Genomic DNA, 25,567 nt, shown 5'->3' with positions numbered 1-25,567 from the left:
GCTCTCCTAACGGCCGTCGTGTGTGCTCTCATTCAGCTTCTCCTGTTGAGACACTGGAATCCGTTGCCCGGTACGTAGTTGCTGGGACACCAGTCTCTTTAAGTCAGAAGCGTAAGCCTGGCTCCTCTCCATCCTCCTCCCTGGCGGGTAAGAAGGCTTCGCTTTCTTCCTCAGCTCCTACTTCTGGCTCTGTTGCTCCTTCCCCTCCCGTTTCAGTGATTGCGCCCCCTGTTCCTGCTATGGAGGTTTCTTTGGCCCCTGCTTCCCTTTCGGTTGCTGCTCTTGCTGGGGTGCGCTCCCCTCTTTCTACTCCCCCTCTTCCTGCTGCTGTCCTTGACTGCTCCTCTCCGTTGTCTCCTCTTCCTCCTCCTCCTCCTCCTCCGGACCCCGCCCGCCCACCTCTGATCTGTTCTCCCGTTTCCTTCCCTCCGTCTTTGCTCAGTTTACCCATGCCCCCTAACCCTGACTTTGCTGACCCTGATCCCGACCCTGATATTCTTTAACGTGCTCTGTTGCTCTTTCGCCTTTGTTTCTTCCTTGTTCTCTGTTTTTGTCCTTTCTCTTCTCGTCGTTGTCCATTCTTCAATGGAACGTTCGAGGTTATTACGCGAATTTCCTCGAACTCCAATTTCTAATTTCGTGGTTTTCGCCCCTTTGTGTCTGTCTCCAGGAGCCGATGTTTGGTGCTCGTCCTGGTCGTTTTCGTGGCTATTCCTTTCTCTCCCCCCCCCCCCCAGCTGTTGCTGGGGCTTCTAATTCTTCTGCTCTTTTGATTCGTGCTGATATTCCCTTTGTGCCTTTACTTTTTCCTTCGCCTCTCCATTGTTCTGCTGCTCGTATCTTTGTGAGGAAATGGTACACAGTTTGTTCCATTTATCTCCCCCCGTGTGTCCTGCTCTCTCTTCCTGACTTGAAACACCTCCTAGACTCCTTGCCGGAGCCTGTGCTCCAGCTGGGTGACTTCAATTGTCGTCATTCTCTTTGGGGTGACGTTCTGACGGATACCCGGGGTCGCCTTCTTGAGCCGTTACTCCTCTCTTCTTCCCTGTCTCTTCTGAATTCTGGTCAGCCCACTCATTTGGACTCTCGGACTCGCACCCTTTCTTGTCTTGATCTTTCTCTCTGCTCTTCTTCTCTTTACTTAGATTTCACGTGGCAGGTTCTTGATGACCTCCATGGAAGTGATCATTTCCCCATCCTTGTTTCCTTTTTCTCTTTTCGCCCTTCCGTCTCTTTCCCTAGGTGGCAGTTTGCTAAGGCGGACTGGACCCTATTTACCCTCAGTGCTGCTCTCTCTGACCTCTCCCTTCTGCCTCTCTCTCGCTCTCCTCCTTTTTCATGACACTGTCTCCAACGCTGCCCTCTGCTCTATTTCTCGCTCTTCCTCTTGGGGTCCACGGAAGTGCGTTCTCTGGTGGAATGAGGACTGTGCTCGGGCTGTCCGCTGTAAGTGTGCAGCCTGGAAGAGGCACCGCCGTAGGCAGACGACCAATTCTTTCTTTTCTTTCGGAAACCGAGTGCGGTGGCCCGTAGGGCCATCTGTGCGGCTAAACGTGAACGTTGGGCATCTTATGTCTCAACAATTACGTCCGAAACCCCTCTGACCCAGATCTGGAAGCGTATCCGCAAAATAGTGGGTAAGTTCGTTCCCGATGTTTCACCAGTCCTTCACCTCCATGATACTCTTGTGGCGGACCCGTTGCAGGTCGCTTCCGAACTGGGTTCCCACTTTTCTTCTGTTAGCTCTGGTCTTCATCTTCCCCAATCTTTCCTTCTTCGTAAACCTGTCCTTGAGTCTCGTCCTTTAGATTTCTGCACTCATCTTCAGCTTCCCTATAATGATCCCTTCTCTCTCTCTGAACTTCGTTCTGCCCTGGCCCTCTGCAGTTCTACGGCGGCGGGCTCCGATGGTATTCATTATGAGATGCTTCGCCATCTCCCTCCGTGCACGTCTCATTATTTACTGAGTCTGTATAATCGGATCTGGGAGTCGTCGTCAGTCCCTGAGGACTGGCTCGATGCCGTTGTCCTCCCTGTTCGCAAACCGGGGTCTCAGGGTACTTCCCTTAAGGACGCCCTATTGCTCTCACAAATTGTGTCTGCAAACTCTTTGAACGTATGGTTAACGTTCGTCTGATGTGGTTCCTGGAACACCATCACCTCCTCTCCCCTTCTCAATTTGGTTTCCGCAAGTCCCGCAGCACGACAGATGTCCTGGTGAACTTGGAGGTCTATATTCGTACTGCTTTTGCTGCGAAGACCTCCGTTGTTGCCGTCCTCTTTGACCTGGAAAAGGCTTACGACACTACTTGGCGATATCATATTCTATCTCAACTTCATTCTTTTGGCCTTCGTGGTCATCTCCCTCTCTTTCTCTGCAGCTTCCTCTCACGTCGTTCCTTTCGGCGGCGCCTTGGTACCGCTCTCTCTGCCTCTTTTCAGCAATACGAAGGTGTGCCCCAGGGTAGTGTTCTGAGCACTACTCTTTTTCTGGTTGCCCTTAATGGTCTTCTTTCCTCTCTTCCTTCTGGTGGCTTCTCCGCCCTCTATGTCGATGATCTTACCCTTTGCTGTCAGGGTGATGATTCGCCTCTCCTTCAGCGCCGGTTTCAACTTGCAATTGATGCCGTGTCGTCTTGGGCCACCGATCATGGCTTCAGGTTCTCTACTTCTAAGACTTGTGCCATGACTTTTACGCGGAAACGGGTCATTCTTCGTCCCTCTTTGTCACTTTATGGTCAACCCCTTGAATACAAAGATTCCGCGAAGCTTTTGGGGTTATTCCTTGACACTCGTTTGTCTTGGTCTCCCCATATCTCTTACCTCCGTTGTGAATGCTCTAAGGCCCTTACAATCCTTCGGGTCTTGTCCCACACTTCTTGGGGGGCAGATAAGCGCACTCTTCTTCCTTTACATTCCTTTAATCCGGTTCATCCAGTAGTTGTCGAGATCCAGCATTGGCTGTTTATTGTTCACAGTAAATTTAAGTCGGTTGAGTTTTGTTGGGTTCCCAGCCATATTGGTGTGTCTTTAAATGAGCGTGCGGATGCTGCCACCAAGGAAGCTGTCCGCTCTTGTCCCATCTCTCGTAAAGGTATTCCATATTCCGACTTTTACCCGGTTATCCATTCCTCCGTCCTTACCCGTTGGCAGGCTTCTTGGTCGTCTGTTACTGGTAACAAACTACGTACTCTTAAATGTTGTGTTTCCTAGTGGCCGTCCTCCAACCACCGTAACCGCCGTTGGGAAACGGCTCTGGCGAGGTTGCGTATTGGCCATACTCGCTTAACCCATGGTCACTTGATGGAGCGCCGCCCTGCTCCTTATTGTCCTAGTTGCATTGTCCCTCTTACGGTCGCGCATGCCGTTCTTGAATGTCCTGACTTCCAGGACGAGCGTGTGTCTTGCTTTCCGACCGCCCGTCACGGTCACCTGTCCCTCAATAGAATTCTTGGTAACTCGGATACTTTTGATATCGTTCGCCTTATGCGTTTTTGTTCCCGCATTGGCATCCTTGGTGATATTTAGCGCCCTCTGATTATTCTGCGCATTTGATGGTGCTACATAGCCTTCCCGGTTTGGTGCCTTCTTTTGATAATTACTTACTTACTTGTAGGTCATGCGATTTTCAGAATCAACTGAATCGCTGGAGGTTCAACATTTGAGTCATAGTCAGTCATCTGACAAAACCGTCTCGTCAAATGGCAGTGTGCCAGACATCTCGGGTTCTGATTCGGTTGCTACTTCAGCTTGAGGTGTTGAAGTGAACAAAGGCCGCCTCAAACCAGATGGTCCAGGAGTTTGCATGGCGTCAGCATAGGCAGGACCTGTGTCATCATTTATGTCTGGAGCGTGCCGCAAGTGTTGAGATACTGTTGCTGTTTGAGGCCAATCTTCCGAGTCCCAGCGCAATAGGGCCCAAATTGCCACCTCGTGGAACTGTAGCAATGTTAGCTTTTTTGATCAGTTGTGTTGTATTTGTACAAAACAAAGGCATTATGCAATGCCATTTGCAGGAAATAAACGTTATCTTCATGGTCCACTTGTGAGTTTTCCTGGTAAAACGGTAATACCATTTGATCGAAGTGGTCCACACCTTTCATGAACTTATTGTACCATGCAGCCTAGTGGTGAGAAAGAGAACCTCATGGCGCGCAGTTTGAAACAAACCCAAAGTAAATCGGATTAAAATTGAATTTTATACAAATATTTTTTTGAGGACATCATTTTATGTCCACATTGCGGAAGCGGTTAGGCAAACAGGACTCCAGGTGATGTCCTGATCCGCATAATTAGAGTATAAATTGTGTTGAGAAAAAATAAGAAAAAAATGGAAAAAGGGGGGGGGGGGTAACATGGCAGAAATAGAGTAAAAATACAATTTGGTCAACAAAACAGCATTGTTTAAAATAGAAGGTATGGATTGACATTTTGGGGGCGAGGTAGGTTACATTGAGTTAATTAGGTAGTACTTTGTTTTTATCTTAAACTGGTTGGGAGAGGTACAGTCTTTAACATAATTGGGAAGGTCATTCCACATTTGAGGTCCCTTGATTTGTAAAGCATTTCTAGTTTGACTAAGTCGTACTCTTGGAATATCATATAGGTATTTGTTTTTTAGGGGGGTGCTCATGGGATCTGTTACAACCTTCTAGGAACCTTTTAAGGTCAGGATTGACATTACAGTTCAGCGTTTTATATATATAAAATACACATGAGAGGATGTGCAGGGACTTAATATCTAACATATTCAGAGATTTGAGTAAGGTTACATATATACTGCCCGGTTGCCTGAAATGCTATGCCTACTATAGTGGCTTTAGGTATTGTATGCACTAGCTCTATCTATAAATCCAACATTATGTTTGTAAATCAACTATGTATGTACTTTCCTTAATAAAATTGACTTTACTGTACATTTATATAATATGTGGTTTTGTTATCCCCTATCGTTTGTGAGAAAAAAATGACTAATACGTTCGGAGAATGACTTTGACTTCGATTTGACTTTGACTTCGATCATGGCATCGTATTTTCCATAATATATAAGGGTATGACACTGCATTTATATTATTGTGTATAAATAAGTTTGAAATTTCATGTACCCTAAAAATAGTAAAATAAAGAGTAAGAAAAATTAAATAATTGTTGTAGTAAATTGTCACACGTTCATCATACACAAACGAACACACAGTGTGCAGCGTCAGTACAACAAGATATATATATTGCCCCCATTTTTTGGGGACATTATATTGGGGAATGTCCCCATTCTACAATTTTGTCCCCATTGCTTCTGAGACACTCGGCGCCTGGGGTAAAAGTGCTACCAGTTTTTTGAAGGAACTGGGTTCTAGGCTCATTGAAACAACAAGGGACCCAAGAGCTGCAAGCTTTCTTTTCCAGCGAATCAGTGTGGTGATACAGAGGGGAAATGCGCACTGCATCCAGGGTTCCTGCCCGCCATCTGAGGAGCTGGAGGAACTCGACAACCTATGATAACCATCTTTGTAACCCATATGTAACTCCTTTTTTGTAACAAAGTTCAAATAAAGTAAATATATATGTGTACATACAAAAGAATGGGGGTGATAGGAGAAGATAATATTAGTGTTCAGTGAGAAACCACAAGGTCTCCTCTGAATACTTTTTATTTTCTTCTCCGAGGCTATGGGTCCCCACATTGGCACCAGAGGTGGTATCCTCACAAACTTATATATATATATATATATATATATATATATATATATATATATATATATATATATATATATATATATATATATATATATATATATATATATATATGTACCTAGTAGCCAGAACTCACTTCTTAGCCTACTATGCAAGGCCCGATTTGCCTAATAAGCCAAGTTTTCATGAATTAATGTTTTTTCGTCTGCCTAACCTACCTAACCTAACCTAACCTAGCTTTTTTTGGCTACCTAACCTAACCTTACCTATATATATAGGTCAGGTTAGGTTAGGTAGGGTTGGTTAGGTTCGGTCATATATCTACGTTAATTTTAACTCCAATAAAAAAAAATTGACCTCATACATAGTGAAAAGGGTAGCTTTATCATTTCATAAGAAAAAAATTATAGTAAATATATTAATTCAGGAAAACTTGGCTTATTAGGCAAATCGGGCCTTGAATAGTAGGCTGAGAAGTGAGTTCTGGCTACTAGGTACGACATATATATATATATTATTTATATATATATATTATATATATATTATTATATAAATATATTATATATATATATTATTTTATATATATATAAATATATATATGTCGTACCTAGTAGCCAGAACGCACTTATCAGCCTATTATTCTAGGCCCAATATGCCTACAAAGCCAAGTTTTCATGAATTATTTTTTTTTCGACTACCTAACCTACCTAACCTAACCTAACTTTTTCGGCTACCTAACCTAACCTAACCTATAAAGATAGGTTAGGTTAGGTTAGGTAGGGTTGGTTAGGTTCGGTCATATATCTACGTTAATTTTAACTCCAATAAAAAAAAATTATCCTCATACATAATGAAATGGGTAGCTTTATCATTCCGTAAGAAAAAAATTAGAGAAAATATATTAATTCTGGAAAACTTTGCTTATTAGGCAAATCGGGCCTTGCATAGTAGGCCGAGAAGTGCGTTCTGGCTACTAGATACGACATATATATATATATATATTATTATATAAATATATATATATATATATATATATATATATATATATATATATATATATATAATTATTATATATATATATATATATATATATATATATATATATATATATATATATATATAATTATATATATATATATATATATATATATATATATATATATATATATATATATATATATATATATATATATATATATATTATTAAATATGACCGAAAAAGTAAGATTAATAATTCTAACACGAATTTTCTCAATCTTTCGTACATTGCGCTTCACTGTTGGAGGTAAATAAAAAATCACTTCTCCAAAATTCATTTTTATTTCTAGTCTGACGCGAAACGGGTGCGTTTCGTAAAACTTATTACATTTTCAAAGACTTCACAAATACACAACTGATTAGAACTTACGTCTCTCTGATATTATATCTACATTTGAGTGAGGTGGGAAGGGTGATGTGGCATTAACACAAGACAGAACAGCAGGGGATATTAATAGGGTATTAAAAGTATCAACACAAGACAGAACAGAAACAATGGGTATTGAATAGAAGTGTTTGTAGAAAGCCTATTGGTCCATATTTCTTGATGCTTCTATATTGGAGCGGAGTCTTGAGGTGGGTAGAATATAGTTGTGCAATAATTGGCTGTTGATTGCTGGTGTTGACTTCTTGATGTGTAGTGCCTCGCAAACGTCAAGCCGCCTGCTATCGCTGTATCTATCGATGATTTCTGTGTTGTTTACTAGGATTTCTCTGGCGATGGTTTGGTTATGGGAAGAGATTATATGTTCCTTAATGGAGCCCTGTTGCTTATGCATCGTTAAACGCCTAGAAAGAGATGTTGTTGTCTTGCCTATATACTGGTTTTTTTGGAGCTTACAGTCCCCAAGTGGGCATTTGAAGGCATAGACGACGTTAGTCTCTTTTAAAGCGTTCTGTTTTGTGTCTGGAGAGTTTCTCATGAGTAGGCTGGCCGTTTTTCTGGTTTTATAGTAAATCGTCAGTTGTATCCTCTAACGATTTACTATAAAACCAGAAAAACGGCCAGCCTACTCATGAGAAACTCTCCAGACACAAAACAGAACGCTTTAAAAGAGACTAACGTCGTCTATGCCTTCAAATGCCCACTTGGGGACTGTAAGCTCCAAAAAACCCAGTATATAGGCAAGACAACAACATCTCTTTCTAGGCGTTTAACGATGCATAAGCAACAGGGCTCCATTAAGGAACATATAATCTCTTCCCATAACCAAACCATCGCCAGAGAAATCCTAGTAAACAACACAGAAATCATCGATAGATACAGCGATAGCAGGCGGCTTGACGTTTGCGAGGCACTACACATCAAGAAGTCAACACCAGCAATCAACAGCCAATTATTGCACAACTATATTCTACCCACCTCAAGACTCCGCTCCAATATAGAAGCATCAAGAAATATGGACCAATAGGCTTTCTACAAACACTTCTATTCAATACCCATTGTTTCTGTTCTGTCTTGTGTTGATACTTTTAATACCCTATTAATATCCCCTCCTGTTCTGTCTTGTGTTAATGCCACATCACCCTTCCCACCTCACTCAAATGTAGATATAATATCAGAGAGACGTAAGTTCTAATCAGTTGTGTATTTGTGAAGTCTTTGAAAATGTAATAAGTTTTACGAAACGCGCCCGTGTCGCGTCAGACTAGAAATAAAAATGAATTTTGGAGAAGTGATTTTTGATTTACCTCCAACAGTGAAGCGTAATGTACGAAAGATTGAGAAAATTCGTGTTAGAATTATTAATCTTACTTTTTCGGTCATATTTAATAATATATGTCTACAGGAAAGACTGCTACCAAAATATACTAATATATATATATATATATATATATATATATATATATATATATATATATATATATGTCGTACCTAGTAGCCAGAATGCACTTCTCAGCCTACTATGCAAGGCCCGATTTGCCTAATAAGCCAAGTTTTCATGAATTAATTGTTTTTCGACTACCTAACCTACCTAACCTAACCTTACTTTTTCGGCTACCTAACCTAACCTAACCTATAAAGATAGGTTAAGTTAGGTTAGGTAGGGTTGGTTAGGTTCGGTCATATATCTACGTTAATTTTAACTCCAATAAAAAAAATGCCTTCATACATAATGAAATATGTAACTTTATCATTTCATAAGAAAAAAAATTAGGGAAAATATATTAATTCAGGAAAACTTGGCTTATTAGGCAAATCGGGCCTTGCATAGTAGGCCGAGAAGTGCGTTCTGGCTACTAGGTACGACATATATATAAATAATATATATATATATATATATATATATATATATATATATATATATATATATAAATAATATATAAATATATATATATATATATATATATATATATATATATATATATATATATATATATATATATATAATATATATATATATATATATATATATATATATATATATATATAATATATATATATATATATATATATATAAATAATATATAATATATATATATATATATATAATATATATATATATATGTAATATATATATATATATATATATATTTATATATATATATATATATATATATATATATATATATATATATTTATATATATATATATATATATATATATATATATATATATATATATATATATATATATATATATATATTTATATATATATATATATAAGGAGGAAGAAGGAGGAGGAAAAGGAGAGCGAGGAGGGAGGAGGAGGAGGGCGAGGAGGAAGGAGGAGGACGAGAAGGAGGAAGGAGAGCAAGGAGGAAGGAGGAGGGCGAGGTGGAGGAAGGAGGAGGGTCAAGAGGATGTGGGTGAGGAGGAAGGAGGAGGAGGGCGAGGAGGAAGGAGGAGGAGAAGGAGAGCGAGGAGGAAGGAGGAGGAGAAGGAGAGCGAGGAGGAAGGAGGAGGAGAAGGAGAGCGAGGAGGAAGGAGAAGGGTAAGAAGGAGGGCGAAGAGGAAGGAGGAGGAGGAAGGAGGAAAGAGGAGGAAGGAGAAAGAAGGCTAGGAAGAAGGAGAGCGAGGAGGAGGAAGGAGTTGGGCAAGGAGGAGGAGGGCAAGGTAGAAACGGGAAGGAGGAGGGGGAGGAGGAAGAAGGATGGAGGAGGAGGAGAGCGAGGAGGAAAGAGGAGGGCGAGGAGGAAGGAGGAGTAGTAGGGCGAGGAGGGAGAGGAAAGAGAAGGCGGGTGAGGAGTAAAGAGAAGGAGAGCGAGAAGGAAGGAGGAGGAGGAGGACGAGAAGGAAGGGGGAGGAGGAAGTCAAGGAGGGCGAGGAGGAGGAGGGCGAGGAGGAGGAGGGAGGAGGGCGAGAAGGAGGGAGGAGGGCGAGAAGGAAGGAGGAGGAGGGCGAGGAAGAAGGAGGAGGGCGAAAAGGGAGGATGAGGAACCGAAGAGGAGGAAAGAGGAGGAGGGCGAGGGGGAAGGAGGATGGAGGAAGAGAGCGAGGAGGAAGGAGGAGGAGGAGGGCGAGGAGGAAGGAGGAGTAGTAGGGCGAGGAGGGAGAGTTAGGAGGAGGGCGAAGAGGAAGGAGGAAAGCGAGGAGGAGGGCGAGAAGAAAGGAATAGGAGGTCGAGGAGGAAGGAGGAAGAGGGCGAGGAGGAAGGAAGAGGAGGAAGGCGAGGAGGAAGGAGGAGGAGGATGTTAAAGAGGAGGTTAAGGAGAAAAGCCAGGAGAAAGGAGGAGTAGGAGATCGAAGAGGAAGGAGGAGTTGGTATGGTAGGAAGGTTGCGGAGGAGAAGGTCGAGGAGGAGGAGGTCGAGGAGGAAGAGGTCAAGGAGGAAGGAGGAAAAATTCCAGGTAGAAGGATGAGGTCGAGGAGGAGGAGATCGAGGAGGAAGGTGGATATCAAGGAGGAAGGGGGGAGGAGGAGGTCGAGGCAGAGGAGGAAGGTGAATGAAAAAGAGGAAGGAGGAAGAAGGGGGAGAGGAAAGTAGGAGGGGGGAAGGAGCAGGACGTCTGGGGGGGGAAGGGGGGGAATTAGATAATGGAGGAGAAGAGGAGGGGGAAGAATAGCAGGGGTAGGAGTAGTACAGGTAAGAGGGGGAGGGGGGAAGAGGAGGAGAAGAGAAGGGGAACGAAAAGGAAGGGGAAGTGGAGGGGGAAGAGAAGGGGGGATGAGGAGGAAGGGGAAGAACAGGGGGAGGGGTAAGAGAAGGAAGGGGAAGAGCAGGGGGAGGGGTAAGAGAAGGCAGGGGTAGAGCAGGGGGAGGGGTAAGAGAAGGAAGGGGAAGAGCAGGGGGAGAAGTAAGAGAAGGAAGGGGTAGAGCAGGGGGAGGGGTAAGAAAAGGGAGAAGAGCAGGGGGAGGGGTAAGAGAAGGAAGGGGGTAGAGCAGGGGGAGGGGTAAGAGAAGGCAGGGGTAGAGCAGGGGAGGGGTATGAGAAGGAAGGGGTAGAGCAGGGGGAGGGGTAAGAGAAGGCAGGGGTAGAGCAAGGGGAGGGGTATGAGAAGGAAGGGGTAGAGCAGGGGGAGGGGTAAGAGAAGGCAGGGGTAGAGCAGGGGGAGGGGTATGAGAAGGCAGGGGTAGAGCAAGGGGGAGGGGTATGAGAAGGAAGGGGTAGAGCAGGGGGAGGGGTATGAGAAGGAAGGGGTAGAGCAGGGGGAGGGGTATGAGAAGGAAGGGGTAGAGCAGGGGGAGGGGTATGAGAAGGAAGGGGTAGAGCAGGGGGAGGGGGTGATGTAAACACTGGCCCACCGCCCGGGTGATGTACTAGCTGACCCTCGCCTGGTGGACCCTCAAGGACATCCATCGCTGCCTCACCAACCTGCATGTTCACTTAATAATATTAATTTAATTCCTTAGTAAAATCAGAGATAAATTAATATAAAACATTATTATCTTATTCTTTATTTTTCTTGCTGTATTTGATGAAGATGAACACACCATAGTCATCTACCAAGACCTGGCTGTTTAATCCAGCGCCCTAACACGTCATGGAAACTCTGTAGGCCTAATGTGTACATGCCCCAGCCGTCACACAGATCCTGTTACACTCCCTCCCCATCTTCTCCTCCCCACCTTCCTCTCTTCCCTCCTACCCTCTTACCCCCTCCTCTTCCTCTTCCTCCTTCTCATTCCCTTTCTCTTACCCCTCCCTTCTTCCCCTCCTCTTTCCCTTCCTTCACATTCCCCCTTCTCTTACCCCCTCCCCACTCCTCATCCCCCTTCCCTTACCCCTCCCCTCCTCCTCCCCTTTCTCTTACCTCTACCCCATTCTCTTACCCCTACCCCATTCTCTTTCCCTTTCTCTTACCCCCTCCCCACTCCTCATCCCCCTTTCCTTACCCCTCCCCTCCTCCCCTTTCTCTTACCCCTACCCCATTATCTTTCCCTTTCTCTTACCCTCTCCCTTCTTCCCCCTCCTCTTCCTCCTCCTCTTCCCATTCCTCCTCATCCCCCTTCTCTTTCCCCTCCCCTCTTCCACCTCCTCCTCATTTTCATCCTCCTTCTCTTCCCCATCCTTCCCTCCTCCACCCTTTTCTTACCCCTCCCCCTCATCTTCCCCATCTCTTACCCCTCCTCTCTCCCCCCTCTTCTTCCCCTTCCTTCTCTTTCCCCCTCCCCTCTTCCCTCTCCTCTTCCCATTCCTCCTCATTTTCATCCCCTTCTCTTCCCCATCCTCCCCTCCTCCTCATCCACCCTTCTCGTACCCCTCCCCCCTTTTTACCCCCTTTCTTTTACCCCTCCCTCTCCTCTTCCCCTTCTCTTACCCCTCCTCTCTTCCCCCTTCTCTTCCCCTTCCTCCTCATCCCTGTCTGTTACCCATCCTTTTCGCCCTCCTCCCCATCCCCCCTTCTCTTACCCCTCCCCCTCCTTACCGCCCCGTTCTCTTACTTCTTCCCCCTACCCTCACCCCCTCCACTTCCCCTTCCTTCTCATCCCCCTTCCCTCACTCCTCCTCTTCGCCCTCCCCCGTTTACCTCTACTACTTCTACCCCTGCTATTCTCCCCCTCCTCTTCTCCTCCGTCACTTAGTTCCCCCCTTCCCGAGGTCCTCCTCCTTGCCCCTCCTCCTTCCCCCTCCCCCCTCTTCCTCCTTCCTCCTAGCCATCCTCCTCCTCCTTCTCCTTCCTCCTCGTTCTGTTCCTTACTCCTCGCCTTCCTCCTCCTCGCCCTCTTCCTTCTTCCTCCTTGCCCACCTCCTCTTTCCTCCTCGCCCTCCTCCTCCTCCTTCCTCCTCGCCCTCCTCCTCCTCCTCCTTCCTCCTCGCCCTCCTCCTCCTTCCTCCTCGCTCTTCTTCTCCATCCTCCTCGCCCTCCTCCTTCCTCCTCACCATCCTCCTTCCTCCTTGTCCTCGTCCTCCTTCCTCTCCGCCCTCCTCCTCCTTTCTCCTTGCCGTCCTCCTCCTCGCCCTCCTCCTCCTCCTTCCTCCTTGCTCTCCTCCAATATATAAGACAACAAAACGTTTTCAGATTCTTTCACACCACTTTCCAGCAACATTTATAATTTATATCAATTATTTTAGGGAAAAATACATAAATTATATATTTAAACATGATATTAGTGTTTAATGGAATGCATAAGGAGTCAAATTGTGTTAAAAAGAGCGATTTTTAGAAAATTTGGAAAACTACTTTTTCCTGATCATAGAACAACTAAATGTATTTTGAAGGTTTCATTCAGCCCTTAAATATCATTCACAATTTATTAATGAATTTTACAAAAAACACCATATATTTTATATTTAAACATGTAAAAACTATTTGTAATACATTAGGAACAAAATAGTCGTAGAAAAACAATTATAAAACCTTTGTGTTTGGCTTTTTAGATTAAAAGTTTCTCAAAGGCTCTCCTGCACCATTCTCAATGGAAGTCATTCCTACACCTATGGGAAGAGATAAACGAACGTTTTCTATATGATTTGTGTTTGCTGGGTCCTGACGCCGGCCCTCATTGCCCTTCAACTCAGTCTCTCTCATAATACGTCAGAGTTTTAACAGAATCAACTAAACCGTTAAAAATTTTATATTTTAAATAATTGAAGTCAGTCATTTTGACATTTTATATGCATAAGCCTCAACAGGTTTGGGGGGTTGCTTGGGTTCGTGCGTTTAGGTTAGGCATGACAATTAAATTGTTTACAGTGTCCTAAGGAGAACATAAACAGCACTGCTACACACCTTTCGGCCCTTCCCCCACTTCCATTCCCACACCTTTCAGACACCATTTATCCTGCCCTCTTACCTACACTACTCAGCCTTAGCCCCTCTCCTTCCCTCTCCCCTCACTGACTCTCTTTATCCTCCCTTCTTACCAATACTTCACACCCTTAGCCCCTCCCTTTCCCCCTCCCTTCAAAGACACTCTTCACATTTCTTACTTACACTACATATCCTTAGCCCCTCTCCTCACAGAAGGCCTTCACCTTGCCTTACCCTTTACCCACACCCCCAAACGCAGTCCCCACCCCACATCCCCTAACACCGTTTCCCACATCGCTCTCCCCAACCCTGTTCCCCCACCGCCCACCCTCAACCCCGACCCTCACCCAACAACTCCCAATCCCGTCCCCCACGGCCCCAACCCAGTTCTCCACTACCACCCTCCAAACCCCAACCTCATCCCCAACCTCTCACCTCCAACCTTCTCCCAAACACCTCATCCAAATTTTGACACAGCTCAAAGGATGGTTGGCAAGGACTCGTTATCCTTGTAAGACGAGTTTCTCCTGGCAACACAAGCTTGATCCAAAGAGTTGCGTCAGCAGAGCACTGGGGTATACAAGAAAGAACTTAATGCGTCTATGTGTACTGCGTCAACTCTGGCGATACATGAACTTCAAATAGGAAACTGGGTACGTTTATCCTGTATTCACCTAGTTGTGTTTGTGGGGGTTGAGCTTTGCTCTTTCGGCCCGCCTCTCAACTGTCAATCAACTGTTTACTAACTACTTTTTTTTCTCCACATCACACACACACACACACACCCCAGGAAGCAGCCCGTGACAGCTGACTAACTCCCAGGTACCTATTTACTGCTTGGTAACAGGGCATTCAGGGTGAAAGAAACTTTGCCCATTTCTTTCTGGCTGGTGCGGCAATCAAACCCGCGCCACATAATTACAAGTCCTGCGCGCTATCCACCAGGCTACCAGGCCCCCGTGTATGGGACGTAATGAACAGATCAGAGGGGGGTAGAAATAGCCTAAGCTACTCTATCCCTTTGAGATGTATTTCTTCCTTGTCTCAATAAACATAATTGAGCAGATCAAACCAGTTCACAACACTAGGGTAAGTGTAAACCTCCTAGTAAGTGTAAGTTCAAATCATTTTATAACCAATATACTCACTGTTCACTGCAGGCACAATATCCGTCACCTTATAACGCCTTAGAAATTTTACAACCTGCAGGAAGCAAATTCCTGCAGATTGGGAAGGTAACTGTGGAGCTCCTGAAAGCTCTGCCACACACTACACAGAACCGAATGGGCATCCATTGAAGCGGTGTACGCTTCAGACCCCCAACCTCCTCCTCAACACAACCCCCATAACCTTGATAACGTCAACTCACTATCACTCACCCTCGCCCACAGTGATTTTCGCCCTTCTGGGCTAAGGAATGCTGAACTCTGTGACACCTTCCATTCCTGACGCCCCTCACTCCTGACGTCCCCTCCCTCCAGACGCCCAACTCTCTGCTGACGCCCCCACTCACTCCTGACACCTCCCCCACTCCTGACCCCCCCTCATTCCTGACGTCCCCTTCACTCTTGATGCCCCCCTCAATCTTGACGCACCCCTCTCACTCCTCACACACCCTCTCACTCCTCACGCCCCCTCTTCGGACGCCCCCTTTACTCCTCACGCCCCCTTCACTCCTGACGCCCCTTCACTGCTGACACCTCCCTCACTCCTGATGCCCCCTCATTCCTGACGACCCCCTTCTCTTCTGATACCTCCTCACTCCTGACGGCCCCCCTCACTCCTGACGCCCCACTCTCTCCCGACGCTGCACTTTCTCCTGACGTCCCACTCACTCCTGACACCCTCCCTCACTCCAGATGCCCCACAAACTCCTGCCACTCCACTTACTCTTGACGCCCCCCTCCCGCCTGACGCTCACTCTCTCCTGATGTTCCCCTTACTCCTGACGCTTCACTTACTCCTGCGGCTCACTCACTCCTGACGTCCTCCTCACTCTTAACGTCCCACTCACTCTTGACGCTTCCTTCACTCCAAACGCCCCCTTCACTCCTGACGCCCCCCTCACTCCTGACGCCCCCCTCACTCCTGACGCCCTTCACTCCAAACGCACCCATCACGCCTGACGCCCCCCTCACTCCTTACGTCCCCATCTCACTCCTGACGTCACCCCTCACTCCTGACGCCCCTCTCACTCCTTACGTCCCCATCTCACTCCTGACGTCCCTCTCACTCCTGACGCCCCCCTCACTCCTGACGCCCCCCCTCACTCCTGAAGCCACCTTACTCCTGACGCCCCTATCCCTTCTGACGCGTCACTGTTTTCTGACGCCCCCCTCACACCTGACGTCCCACTCACTCCTGACGCCCCCTCACTCCAGACGCCTCACTCACTCCTGCTGCCCCGCTCACTCCTGACGCCCCCTTCATTCCTGACGACCCCCCTCACTCTTGACGTCCCCCTCACTCCTGACGTCCCACTCACTCTTGACGCCCCCCTCCCTCCTAACGCTCACTCACTCCTGACGTCCCCCTCACTCCTGCGGCTCACTCATTCCTGACGTCCTCCTCACTCCTAACGTCCAACTCACTCCTGACGCCCCCTTCACTCCAAACGCCCCCTTCACTTTAAACGCCCCCCTACACTCCTGACGTCCACCTCACTCCTGACGCCACCCCTGTACTCCTGACGCCCCTCTCACTCCTAACGCCCCCATCTCACTCCTGACAGCCCCTCTCACTCCTGACGGCCCCCCCTCACACCTGACGCTCCCCTCACTCCTGATGCCCCTCCCCTTCACTCCTGACGTCCCACTCTCTCCTGACGCCGCACTCACTCCTGACGTCCCACTCCCTCCTGACGCCCCTCTCACTCCTGACGCTCCCTCACTCCTGACGTTCCCTCACTCCTGACGCCCCTTACTCCTGACGCCCCCCCTTCTTGACGCCCCACACTCCTGACGCCCCCCACTTCTGACGTCCCTTTACTCCTGACGTCCCTCTCATTCCTGACGTCTAACTCACTCTTGACGCCCCCCTCCCTCTTGACGTTCACTCACTCCAAACGCCCCTTTCACAACTGACGCCCCCACACTCCTGCTTCCCCCCCCCCCTCTCTCCTGACGCCACCCCTCACTCCTGACGCCACCCCTCACTCCTAACGCCACCCCTCACTCCTAACGCCACCCCTCACTCCTAACGCCACCCCTCACTCCTGACGCCACCCCTCACTCCTGACGCCCCCCTCCCTTCTGACGTTCACTCACTCCTGACGTCCCTCTCACTCCTGACATCCAGCTCACTCTTGACGCCCCCCTCCCTTCTGACGTTCACTCGCTCCAAACGCCCCTTTCACTACTGACGCCCCCCTCACTCCTGCTTTCCCCCCCTCACTCCTGACGCCCTCTCTCACTCCTGACGCCCCACTCTCTCCTGACGCCGCATTCACTTCTGACGTCCCGCTCACTCCTGACACCCACCCTAACTCAGGACGCCGCACTCACTCCGGCCGCAACACTCACTCCTGATGCCCCCTTCACTACTGACGACCCCCCTCATTCTTGACGTCCCACTCACTCCTGACATCCCACTCACTCATGAAGCCCCCCCCTCCCTCCTGACGCACACTCACTCCTGACGTCCCACTCACTACTGACGTCCCCCTCACTCCTCACGCCCCCCCTCACTCCTGACGTTCACTCACTCCTGAGGCCCTCACTCCAAACGCCCCCTTCACTCCTGACGCCATCCTTCACTCCTGACGCCCCTCCCCTCACTCCTGACGCCCCCCCCCCTCACTCCTGACGCCCCACTCACTCCTGACGCCCCTCGCACTCCTGACCCCCTCGCTCCTGACGCCCCCTCTCACTCCTGACACCCTACTCACTCCTGACGCCCCAACACTCCTGACGCTCCCCTCACTCCTGACACTCCCCTCACTCCTGACGCTCCCCTCACTCCTGACGCTTCCCTCACTCCTGACGCCTCTCTTACTCCTGACGCCCCCTCACTCCTGACGCCCCACACTCCTGACGCCCCCCCCCCTCTTGACGCCGACACTCCTGACGCCCCCCTCTCCTGATGCCCCTTTCACTCCTGACGTCCCCCCTCACTCCTGACGTCCAACTCACTCTTGACGCCTCCCCTCCTGACGTTCACTCACACCTGACGTCCCCCCTCACTCCTGACGTCCAACTCACTCTTGACGCCTCCCCTCCTGACGTTCACTCACTCCTGACGTCCCCCTCACGCCTGACGCCCCTCACTCCAACCGCCCCCTTCACTACTGACGCCACCTCACTCCAGACGCCACCCCTCACTCCTGACGCCACTCCCCTCTCTCCTGAAGCCCCTCCCCTCACTCCTGACGTCCCACTCACTCCTGACGCACCTCTCACTCCTGACGCCTCCTCACTCCTGACGCCCCCTTCACTCCTGACGCCCCACTCACTCCTGATGCCCCTTTCACTCCTGACACCCCCTCACTCCTGACATCCTCCTCACTCCTGACGTGACCCTCACTCATCACGCCCCTCCTCACTCCTGACGCCCCACTCACACCTGAAGCACCCCTCATTCCTGACGCCACCTCATTCGTGACACCCCCTATTCCTGACACCCACTTTATTCCTGACACCCCACTCAATCCAGACGTTCCACTCACTCCTGAGGCCTCTCACTCCTCACGTCCCCCTCACTCATGACGCGCCCTCACTCCTGACGCGCCCTCACCCCTGACGTCCCACTTACTCCTGACTGTCACTCACTCTTGACACCTCCCTCACTCCTCATGCCCTCTCACTTCTGACGCCCCCCTCACTCCTGACACCTCTTTCATTCCTGAAGCCCCCACTCCTGATGCACCCTCACTCCTCACGCCCTCTCTCTTGACGCCCCCTCACTCCTGACGCCTCCCTCACCCCTGACGCCCCCTCACTCATAACGCCCCCTTACTCCTGACTCCCCCTCACTCATAACGCCCCCTCACTACTGACGCCCCCTCACTCATAACGCCCCTCACTACTGACGCCCCCCCCCCTCACTCCTGACGCCCCCCCCCCTCAATCCTGACGCCTCTTCATTCCTAATGCCTAACCTCACCCCTGACGCCCCCTCACTCATAACGGCCCCTCACTCCTGACGCCTCCTCATTTCTGACGCCCCCTCACTCCTGACGCCCCCTCACTCCTGACGCCCCCCCTCACTCCTGACGCCCCCTCACTCCTGACACCCCCTCACTCATAACGGCCCCTCACTCCTGACGCCTCCTCATTTCTGACGCCCCCTCACTCCTGACGCCCCCTCACTCCTGACGCCCCCTCACTACTGACGCCCCCTCACTACTGACGCCCCCTCACTCCTGACGCCTCCTCATTTCTGACGCCCCCTCACTCCTGACGCCTCCTCATTTCTGACGCCCCCTCACTCCTGACGCCCCCTCACTACTGACGCCCCCTCACTCCTGACGCCCCCTCACTACTGACGCCCCCTCACTACTGACGCCCCCTCACTCCTGACGCCCCCTCACTCCTGACGCCCCCTCACTCCTGACGCCCCCCTCACTCCTGACGCCCCCCCTCACTCCTGACGCCTCCTCATTTCTGACGCCCCCTCACTCCTGACGCCCCCTCACTACTGACGCCCCCTCACTACTGACGCCCCCTCACTCCTGACGCCCCCCCTCACTCCTGACGCCCCCTCACTACTGACGCCCCCTCACTCCTGACGCCTCCTCATTTCTGACGCCCCCTCACTCCTGACGCCCCCTCACTCCTGACGCCCCCTCACTCCTGACGCCCCCTCACTACTGACGCCCCCTCACTACTGACGCCCCCTCACTACTGACGCCCCCTCACTACTGACGCCCCCTCACTACTGACGCCCCCTCACTCCTGACGCCCCCTCACTCCTGACGCCCCCCTCACTCCTGACGCCTCCTCATTTCTGACGCCCCCTCACTCCTGACGCCCCCTCACTACTGACGCCCCCTCACTCCTGACGCCCCCTCACTCCTGACGCCCCCTCACTACTGACGCCCCCCCCCCCTCACTCCTGACGCCTCCCTCACTCCTGACGCCTCTTGATTTTTGACGCCCCCTCACTCATAACGCCCCTCTCACTCCTGACGCCCCCTCACTCCTGACGCCCCCTCACTCCTGACGCCCCCTCACTACTGACGCCCCCTCACTCCTGACGCCTCCTCATTTCTGACGCCCCCTCACTCCTGACGCCCCCTCACTACTGACGCCCCCTCACTCCTGACGCCCCCTCACTACTGACGCCCCCTCACTACTGACGCCCCCTCACTCCTGACGCCCCCTCACTCCTGACGCCCCCCCTCACTCCTGACGCCTCCTCATTTCTGACGCCCCCTCACTCCTGACGCCCCCTCACTACTGACGCCCCCTCACTACTGACGCCCCCTCACTCCTGACGCCCCCTCACTCCTGACGCCCCCCCTCACTCCTGATGCCCCCTCACTACTGACGCCCCCTCACTCCTGACGCCTCCTCATTTCTGACGCCCCCTCACTCCTGACGCCCCCTCACTCCTGACGCCCCCTCACTCCTGACGCCCCCTCACTACTGACGCCCCCTCACTACTGACGCCCCCTCACTACTGACGCCCCCTCACTACTGACGCCCCCTCACTACTGACGCCCCCTCACTCCTGACGCCCCCTCACTCCTGACGCCCCCTCACTCCTGACGCCCCCTCACTCCTGACGCCCCCCTCACTCCTGACGCCTCCTCATTTCTGACGCCCCCTCACTCCTGACGCCCCCTCACTCCTGACGCCCCCTCACTACTGACGCCCCCTCACTCCTGACGCCCCCTCACTCCTGACGCCCCCTCACTCCTGACGCCCCCTCACTCCTGACGCCCCCTCACTACTGACGCCCCCCCCCTCACTCCTGACGCCTCCCTCACTCCTGACGCCTCTTCATTTTTGACGCCCCCTCACTCATAACGCCCCTCTCACTCCTGACGCCCCCTCACTCCTGACGCCTCCTCACTCCTGACGCCCCCTCACTCCTGACGCCCCCTCACTCCTGACGCCTCCTCACTCCTGACGCCCCTTCACTCCTGACGCCCCCTCACTCCTGACGCCCCCTCACTCCTGACGCCCCCTTACTCCTGACGCCTCCCTCTCCCCTGACGCCCCCTCACTCCTGACGCCCCCCTTACTCTTCACGCCCCATCACTCCTGACGTCCCATCACTCCTGACGCCTCATCACTCCTGACGCCCTCCCTCACTCCTGACGCCGGCCCTCACTGCCCTTTAACTCAGTCTCTCTCATAATACGTCAGAGTTTTAACAGAATCAACTAACGTTTTATATGCTTAAACCTCGACAGGTTTGAGGGGGGGGGGGTTCTTGGGTTCGTGCGTTTTGGTTAGGCATGACAATTAATTAAATTGTTTACAGTGTCCTAAGCAGAACTTAAACAGCAGTGCTACACACCTTTCGCCCCTTCCCCCCCCCCCCTCCCATTCCCACACCTCTCAGACACCATTTATCCTGCCCTCTTACCTACACTACTCAGCCTTAGCCCCTCTCCTTCCCTCTCCCCTTCACTGAAACTCTTTACCCTCCCTTCTTACTGATACTTCACACCCTTAGCCCCTCCCTTTCCTCCTCCCTTCAAAGATACTCTTCACCCTGTAAGGGGGCTGGTCCCAAACTTGCACAAAGAAATAACACCACATGAGACCAGAAGGCATGGCAGGATGTGCAGAATTCTCCCGCTGAAAAACAGAGATGCAATATGTACCCTGAGAGAGAACTCTATCAACGTCAGAGGCCCGAGTCTGTTTAACACTCTTCCACTACACTAGGGGCACAACTGGCCGATCCCTCACAGTGTTTAAGAGAGAACTTGACAAACGCTTCCAAAAGATACCTGATCATCCAAGCTGTGATTCATACGTGAGGCTTCGAGCAGCCGCATTTAACAGCCTGGTTGACCAGTTAAGCCTTGGGCTGAGAGGATGTGCGCACCTCCTCTCCCTTCTAGGGGTTAAGTTCCTCTTACCCAACCTTGTGCTGTGATCGCCAGGGCGGTATCGTTACAATATTACTGTGCTGCTGAGTGTTGCAACACTATTGCATAAGTCACTAGTATCAGAGGAACCCTTGACTGAACTAGTGAGTGGCACCTGAGTGTTGGAGGCAGGCCAGCCTGCTCCTACCGCTCCCCTACCAAACATTAGTGTTTGATGCATTGCTGGTGCTAATAACACAGCATCACCTGCACAGAGTACTTGGAACTCACTGTAAGACTCTCTAGCAAGAAACTAATGGCATAGCTTCAGCCAGCAACAAGTAAGGAGAGTGGTGGGACCGTGACCTGACCCCCACGGGCCCCTGACCCTTGCGGTCAGGGCACTGACCCAACGGTCTCCTCTATCCCTTCCCTTCTCTGATGGGAGGGTGACATAGCCGCCAACATTACAATGATGCCAGCTTTGTACAGAGCACCTGTACACTCCTAGTTATAAAACGTATCTTCCCCACTTTCTCTTACTCTTCTCATTTTGCCATTTCAACAGGTCAAGTGCAACGGCCCAGTGGCCCATGCGGTTACCTGTAAAATCTGGGGGGCCACTTGATCTGGGCGTCTGTTCACCCTTGTAGCAGGGTAAGGCTGTCTTAGGGAACATTCTGTCCACACATAGGACATAGGAGAATAAGTCACTGAGGGCTAACCTCTACGAGTCCCAACCAACCAAGTGGAAGGACGGAGTGCATAGCCCTCAGCTAAGGAGAGCTTATTATTAGGAAGGGAAAGGAAGAGGAAAGCAAGTAAACAAGACAGAATGAACAGGAACTGAGAGAATGAGAGGACACTGAGTAAAAATCCGCCCCCTTGCGGGGGGGACCGGCTATGAGAAACAGAATGAACTAGCAAATCTGTTATACACTCAAGGTAAGATTTTCTAAACTAGTACCCACAAAGGATGCCTCATTCATAGCACTATGCTACCAGGATGAAGATGTTGACACAATCATCAAGGGAAAAAATATACGTATGTTGAAGGATAAACGTTTCCAGGTCATTATTACCCCTGAGCTGCAGGCCAGGAAGACAGTAGTCCTGAAGAGACTTGATGCAGCACTTACTAACTATATCCCTAAAAATATTAAACGCGACATAGAAGAAAGGAATGATTGGGCCAAGGTAGAAGAAGTAATTCTCCTGCCGAATTTGCCAACCATGATGAAAATAAGATTCGAAGAAATATCCATGGTACAAAACACCCTCAGCCAAGGTATCTATTCCCACTACTGTCATCTTAGCACGGATAACTACAACTTTGAGCAAGAAGAATTCTATAAAATAACCACCTGTTGAAAATGCTATAAATATGACCACACAGTCGCAGAGTGCCAACAAACAGTCACAATATGTTCAGAATGTGCCGAGCAGGGACACATATACAGAGACTGCACGAATAAATCAAATCCCAAATGTCTCAATTGTGAGGGTCCCCACCACAAGCTGGCATCAATCTGCCCCACTAGGAAAAACATCCTAAAACAAAAAAAAGAGCCGACGCCACAGCAAAAAAGACAGCAATGGCCAATAATACCTATGCAGGTATAACAACCACCAATGCTTGGTCAAACAAGGTATCACTTTCTCCTGCTAACACTACCCCACACAATCCAGCAAACACGACCTCACAGGTAATTGGTGACCTACCCACAAAGATCCTGAGCAGTATGATCTTTGCTCACTTAGAAAACCTAGCAAATCCAGGGTCATTTGGATCGGTAATTAAAGAAACGTACAAGAGGAATGGTCTCACAGAAATGGAATTCCCAGACACTCCCTCCTCCATTAAAATCATAAAAGCCCTGGTGGACAACAATGTACTCAGCACTACCCCAACTGAGACCAGCTCCCAAGTGCCAGCACCCACGAATGCAGCAACCATCAACGAGCCAGAGGAAGACGAAACAACACCAGCAGCCACCACTAATGACCTCCAAAGAGTGCCCACAGACAAACAACCAAACATACAAGTTCCACAGGATACACAGGATCAGGGACACGCTACGGGCATCAATCCTCACCGCACACCAACAGTGTGGGGGTTTTCTTTTTTTCTTTCACGACTGCAATGCGTACGTCGCCAATGTATATGTGGCAGACGCTTCACGAAGCTGTTGGAATTAGCAGAGAAAATACGAGAGCAACCGTACAGGGCCTGGGAGCAAGGTCGAGTTAAAGTCTTTGAGGGTCTCTTCTCAGACTAGCTTCACCTGGTCGTGCTCCACGTTGATCATTGGAATCTCCTAACTATTTAACACTTTAAGGGATTCCTAGGGTCCTCATCACATTTATACTTTAGTGAATATAGGCAACTCGGTGTTGAAGACACCTAGAGCTGAAGGCTTGAGTAATTGATTGACAGTATTCAGAAGTGGTTCAACGGAAACACCGCATAAAGCTTAACAGTAGTTTATTTACTAACTTAACCACTAATACAAAGGGTGCTTGCTTTACTTTAGATTGGCGTCAGAAAGGCTCTGGTTGCATTAGTGAGACTCTTGACGTCTGGCTAATCGACTCGGATCCTCTCGTGGCGAAACACCTAACTTAACACAGTTGACAGCCAATCATTAACACGGCAACCTAACTGCCGGTATGCAAAGGGATCACAAGAGTTCTAACCGGATACTCGGGTAATGATGATATGCAATAACTCACAAATACACTGTCAATGGGACAGGCAATAACATGCACAATAATAATATCACACAATACTAAATGTGTGGTGTATGTGAAACTCACATTCACAGACGAGTGTAATGTCGTGATACAACACAGATAAACATACATACACCGTCGCATCACCTATACCTGTGACAGGTATGAGAAGGTGAGACTGTGGTTGATACCTCAGATCAACACAGACACAATAAAACAATGACAAAATCTTGTACTTACAGATGGGGTATCTCTCTTATTCACTCAATCACTCAGGCACATTTATGCAAGCACTCGTAGGTGGCCTGATAGCTGGTTTCCTCATTCTGAAGTGAGACCATTGACGACAGGGTTTTCCGCAAACCGTACTTGACACGAGGGTACTCACAGGAAGGCGTGCTGTATGTATAACTGACACACGCACACACTCTAGCACTGGAGGTGAGTAAGGGTGGTGTCACGTGGTACAGTGCGGGAGGCGGCGGCGGGCTACACGCTTGGGACAGAGTGGCGGCTGGCGGCTGATTTTATTGTACCATACAGGTACACTTGTGGTAACGTCACACACAGGCTACTTAGGCAGGAGTTACCTGACACCAGTCTGTTTTGCTCTGGTGATTTGTCACTTAGGCTTCTGAACAATATATTCACGAACACGATTACGGGCGAACGTTGGTATATCGAAAAGATGCTGAGTTTAACTTGACGGTGAGGAATGGACGGTGTTACAGTCTATTGGCCGAAAGACAGTACAGGACACGTCCGCTGTGTAAGGGCTTCCTCACGAGAATGCTCTTGCCTGAGGCTCAGGGCATCTCGTGGGACACAACACAAAGCATTACGATTTGACCAATAGCATTGCAGCAAATGGACGGGAACCAATCATATTGCTAGATTCCTGATCAGTAGCAGAGGTGACGTCATGAACACGTCACGACCACGTCACAGCTGTTATTCTCCATAATGCCAGTTGACCCAGAGGT

The 25,567-nt window shown here is 49.4% G+C and overlaps 1 protein-coding gene across 6 annotated transcripts in view; it reads right to left on the bottom strand.

Moving 5' to 3' along the window:
• The window catches only part of LOC138370361 (probable cytochrome P450 49a1), a 150,180-nt gene extending 124,821 nt beyond the window's left edge, over nucleotides 1-25,359 (bottom strand). For 4 of the 6 annotated variants that reach the window (XM_069334716.1, XM_069334720.1, XM_069334719.1 and 1 more), the window contains exon 1: nucleotides 15,016-15,171. The gene's annotated coding sequence lies outside the window, so the exon portion shown is untranslated. The other 2 variants (XM_069334717.1, XM_069334718.1) reach the window with 2 other exon arrangements.
• Between the last annotated feature and the right edge of the window lie 208 nt (nucleotides 25,360-25,567).

This window comes from Procambarus clarkii, chromosome 31 (genome assembly GCF_040958095.1).
Source record: "Procambarus clarkii isolate CNS0578487 chromosome 31, FALCON_Pclarkii_2.0, whole genome shotgun sequence".
In the NCBI taxonomy this organism is placed as follows: Eukaryota; Metazoa; Arthropoda; class Malacostraca; order Decapoda; family Cambaridae; genus Procambarus; species Procambarus clarkii.
The sequence above is the reverse complement of the archived record's forward strand: the minus strand, read 5'-3'. Positions and strand labels throughout refer to the sequence as shown.